The sequence below is a fragment of the Palaemon carinicauda genome, chromosome 16 (genome assembly GCF_036898095.1).
Source record: "Palaemon carinicauda isolate YSFRI2023 chromosome 16, ASM3689809v2, whole genome shotgun sequence".
Taxonomy (NCBI): domain Eukaryota; kingdom Metazoa; phylum Arthropoda; class Malacostraca; order Decapoda; family Palaemonidae; genus Palaemon; species Palaemon carinicauda.
The window spans coordinates 58,255,314-58,261,277 of record NC_090740.1 but is presented as its reverse complement, the minus strand read 5'-3'; positions in this window follow the sequence as shown (position 1 = coordinate 58,261,277).

Sequence of the window (5,964 nt, the reverse complement as noted above, 5' to 3'; positions counted from 1 at the left end):
GAATATTTGCATGAAGATCACGAATATTACAACACAGAAGACGACATTGACGAAATCTAGGACGTACTAGTCCCGGATTTTTCTCAATGTCTCCAGACAGCATAAGAATTAATAGTAATAAAAAAGAGACATCATACATAAAAACTAGATTAACAAGAATTATAACAAAAACAATATATACAGTGTTATAAATAAAGTGATTGATGAAACCCATAGACCATAGTAAAAAGTCGGAAAAAGTGGTCAACATGGAGGAGGTGATACACCATGCAAGGCTAAATACCCTCCAGGATAGCCACTTTAACTAAAGAGAGGACAGTAAGGATGGTTTTGAGAAGAAAAAGAATCAGATAAGGAAAAGACAACCTCGATAAACAACCAGGGATCCATGGCTCATCTATTAAGACTGCCCAACACACCATTTCAAAAAACAAGAGGAAGAAAAAAATTAGGTAGATTAGTGTACCCGAGTGTAACCTCAAGCAAGAGAACTCTAACCCAAGACAGCGGAAGACCATGGTACAGAGGCTATGGCACTACCCAAGACTAGAGAAAAAATGTTTAATTTTGGATTGTCCTAGAAGAGCTGCTTACCATAGCTAAAGAGTCTCTTCTACCCTTACAAAGAGGAAAGTACACTGAACGAATGCAGTTCCGTAAGTTACCCCTTGGGCGAAGAAGTGTTTAGTAATATCATTGTTGTCAGGTGTATGAGGAAAGACGAGAATCTGTAAAGAATAGGCTGAATACAAATGTACCTTTCAACACATCCCTGGGAAAATGAATTCCATTGCCAATGTCTGTCAAGAACACATTGTCCACTATTCACCTTGGATTAGATTACGAAACCTTGGCAGAAGCCCAACGAAAAAATCCTGAATACCAAGCATGAATTACCTCCTGCCCATCCCTCTGTTGGTAGGACGTCCCTCTCGACAACTCCAACGCCACCCTTCTCTTTGACGTCAGTACTGATAGACCTAGACCGTGGATACCTTTCCCCATGTGCCGACAGGTATTTGATTTCATCCATAGCCTTTTACATCCCTCGCGACGTTTTACTGCACAACTGCTGAAGATAAATTTCATTTGTCATGGCATTACTAAGGATGCCAGGGATTGGTCCCGCACCTGCACTTCTTGCCAACCAGCAAAAGTACAATGACACATGGATTCCGGAGTGGGGACCTTTCCTCAACCTCAGCGGCGCTTTGCCCACATTCACGTTGATGTTGTAGGTCCCCTAACCACATCACAAGAACATTGTTACCTGTGTACCATCATCAACCACTCCATCCATTGGCCTGAAACCATTCCTATGGAAACTGTAACGTCCGCCTCGTGTACATCTGGCTTACTCTCAGTATGGATAGCAAGATTTGGTATCCCTGAGTATATTACTTTTGTCAGAGGTACCACTTTCACATGAACTGTGGACATCATTAGCGAATCTCCATGCACCGTATACACTGTTAATTGTTTCAATAGATAAGTTGTCTAGGCTCACGTAAATTTGCTGATTATATAGGTTTTTGTAGGATGTTATAACAGTTATGCAGAATTATTATTATTATTATTATTATTATTATTATTATTATTATTATTATTATTATTATTATTATCAAATGCTAAGCTACAACCCCAGTTGGAAAAGCAGGAGGCTATATGCCCAGGGGCTCCAACAGGGAAAATAGCCCATGAAACATTTACCTTTGCTGGTAAGCTTAGAGAGTGGAATCATTCTTTGACTTAAAAATACAAATGTTCTATAGTATTATAATTAATTGCAGTCTGCCTTCTAAATTTTCTGGTAATCACTCTCTGTGATACATTTAACATCGACTTCCTTGAGTTTTCTTCATCTATAGTCCCTATAGCACTATTTATAATGATGTGCTTCAAGTGCAACAATATATCTTGACCTTATACCAAGAATGTCCTTGTCTGATAATTTCTTAGCAACGTCAAGAAGTGCTTTATCTGTCCTGATCTCTACAGCTTGAGTTAGTGATTCCTGCTTGTCTGTTCCCTTTATGTATTTTCACTGACAAATAAAAAAAAAAACGGTATTTCTTTTCATAAATTCTCGTATTTTAGAAATCCTGGTGTTATTGTTTTCCATGATGAGATGAGGTTATATTTTTTTCTTGAGTACATCTAACGGTTTCATATGTGTGAAATTCGATCTGCATTGTCTATGATACTTATTGTTTGGTATTGTAGCTACATTGTTATTTAATATGCTCTGATTGACTGAAAGTTTCTTGGGTTTGCTGCATTATATAATGTTTGCTAAATACAGCTATCTGAAAGCTTGGCTAACTCATACATTTATGACCTTTTCACACATATGATGCAGATACCTCATTTGGTGTTATGTCGTTTGACTTTCAATTCTTCAGACATTTTGATACAGCCACTGGTCCACCATTTACTGAAAATAAAATCAACATATACATATATAAGTAATTAAGCAGGCCTATGTAGGTGAAGATAGGAACTAATATCATTATACATTGCCAACATCAATGGATAAAGGAATTGTGACAGCTAGCTGGTTTGCAGCCAAAGGGATTTTCACTGAAAAGGATTGTAGAGCTGGACTGCTATCCATTATTCAAATGTTCTGTTGCTGCATTTTGATAGATATGGGTTGGGTCTCGATTGATGTTAGGATACAAATTTTAACATATGAGGTTGATATTAAAAAAATATAGATAATTTTACTATGTGAAAATCGAAAAAAACCTATGTTTTTAGTGATGTATTTGAAACTTTTTCAATATGTGTACCTTGAAAAGAAATTGAATGTACAATGTGTGTTAAGTTTCATTTTACACATATTTGGATTCATAAATATTCTTGTAGGATCAGCCATTATTATTATTATTATTATTATTATTATTATTATTATTATTATCATCAGCTAAGTTACAACCCAAGTTTGAAATACAGGATACTATAAGCCCAAGGGCTCTGACAGTTAAAAATAGCCCAGTGAGGAGAGGAAATAGATAAACAACAAAAGAAGTAAAAAACAATTTGAGTGAAATATTTCAAGAACAGTAACATCATTAGTGCCATAGACTCTGTACCATAGTATTTTAATTGTTATTTACCTTTCCTGTAGTTTCCTTATTTCCTTTCTTCACTGGGCTATTTTCCCTGTTAGAACCTTTGTGCTTATAGAATTTTGCTTTTCCAATTTGGGTTATACCTTAGCAAGTAATAATAATTATAATAATAATAATAATAATAATAATAATAATAATAATAATAATAATAATAATAATAATAATAATAATAATAATAATAATAATATTTGGAATAGATATTCCATACATAAACTATGAAAAAAGATATTCATGTCACCTTGTCCAACATGAAAATGTTCCTTGCAAGTCTGAACTTTTGAAGTTCCAGTGATTCAACTACCTGAATAGAAATATCCTCCCACAACTTGGTAAAGGCTGGCATTAACCTTCTATAATACTGTGTAGTATTGAACCTTATGATGAAGGCATGGCTATTAGATTTAAATGCATATATTGTATAACAAACATGATGGTACTGTCTGAGAAGATCAAAATGTAAAAGATGAACCAAATTATGAAAAATATAATGCAGCATTCATAACAAACTAACTGAGCGATGGTGCCAGAGATTAATATCTAGATCAGGTATAAGAGATTTAACAGATAATAGGTTCCTGTTCAACAAATCAAGTGGAAAGTAAGCAGCTGAAGGCCAGACAGGAGAACAATACTTGAAACAAGGCAGAAGGAAATAGTTATTATACTTCTTCAAAATAGATTGATAACCAAGATCTTGAAAGACTTTCTCAATAAACCATATTTTTTGTGCAGTTGAAGAAAAGGAAAATCGAATATGTTGCTCAAAATTAAATCTGCAATCAAGAATCCCACTTAAAATCTTAAAATTCAGATAGAGTTGAAGAAACATTAGGTCCTAGACATAGTTAAAATCATATGTTGAGTTTTGGTAGAGGTCAACTTCATACGCCATAATTTGCACCATTCACTAATTTTAGCGAGATCTCTTATAACGGATTCAGCTACCCCAGATCTACATTCAGGAAATGGAATTGATGAAAAGAGAGTAGAATCATCTGCATATGCAATGAGCTTGATTTATAGGCCAAACAACATATCATATGTATAAAGTATGAAAATTAATTGGTCAAGAACACTAACTTGAGAGGAACAACAGATGTCACATTCCTATACTCACTATGGTGCTCATGAACAACAACTTTGTGATCTATTGTTTAAATTTTCTGTAATAATGCCAAGAAAAGACCCACCCACTCCCAATTGTCTGAGTTTGAGATAAGGGCTTCATTATTAACACAGTCAAAGAGAATAATAAATCAAGGCCAATCATAAGAACTTCCTGACCCCAATATACGGATTTTTGCACAACATAGGATATTGTAAGAAGGGCATTACATGCCTGAAGGCCTTTATGAAACCCAAATTGCTAACTAGAGAACAGAGGATTACCTTCAGCCAACGTATCTAAACATATTGCTGGAAGACGCTCAAAAACTTTAAATGATATGGGTGTTATGCAAGGAACAACACACAGACACCATAAACATATATTTCCATCTGTATCTGATCATGTGGTAGAGTGAATTCAATAAGGGTGTATGATAACCTCTGAATAGTTAATACACTTATAATGTAAAAATTAAGATTTATGATAATTTACATTTCAGAACCATCCAATTTTAGCCTTGTAAGTATATTAAAGCTGTGCGTGATCCGTAGCCCCACCCTGGGTGTTTAAAAGGAAAACTACCATAATCCATTTAAAGGGAAACATGCAGAAACACGCCTTATTTTTACGTTATGTCGGCGGTATTTTGTGAGAATCTAGGAATTCCTGACACATTTCTGTCCCCAAATTTCAAAACAATACATGTCTAATATCTGCAATCGAATGAAAATCCCCAATAAAGCAATTGTAAGAGAATTAGTAACCCCAAAACTTGAAAGTAGAACTATAAATTTTTAATTTAGCACTGTGATGACACCCCAGTATTGAGCCACAAAATTGCCATTAAAAGTGCAAACAAATAACAGAGGAAAGAGAAATAGTTTGCACCTAAGATTACTATTAAAATCAGTATACTTGAAGATGGTGTATCCTTCCTTACATCCCAAGAAATTCCCAGACAAACATCATAAAAAGAATTTCCTTGTTAGCTAGTGCCCATGAGGCAGAGTGAATTCAATAAGGGTGCCATAACCTCTGAATAGCCAATATACATTCAAATGTCAAAATTAAGATTTATGGTAATTTACATTCTATAACCACCTAACTTTAGCCTAGTAAGTATATGTAAGCCCTCCGTGGTACGTAGCCTCAATCAGGTGGGTTATAATGAAAAACGTAACCCATTTAAAATGACACACACCTTACATCTGTACCAACACGTCTTATTTTTACTTGATATCTGCAATATTTTATGTATCAAGGGATTTCAAACATCTCTCTCTTCTCAAATCTCAAAACAACTAGTGTCAAAGACACGCAATCAAATAACAATCCCAACTAAGCAACTGGAAGAGAAGTAACCCTAGAACTTTGAATGTAGGACCATTCCTTTTTAGCTGAACAGTACATATGGTTTGATAGTAATTTAGCATTTTAATGCCATTCCAGCATTGAGCCACAAAATTACTGTTAAAGAAGGATGCTGACCACAGTGCACCAATAAGCTGCTAGCAATAATATGGGTTAAATTTTGACTAATACCCATTCACCTTTTTTGTTGTGATTTACATTTTTTCTACGGTAAAACACGTGAGAACGAAAAAATTTTTCTCAATACATATTTGTGCAAATGCATAATAAGAGAGAAAAGATTTAATCAAATTACTGTAACGGAAGCAACTTGTACCAACCGTGTTTCACACAATTGTACATAATTCCTTT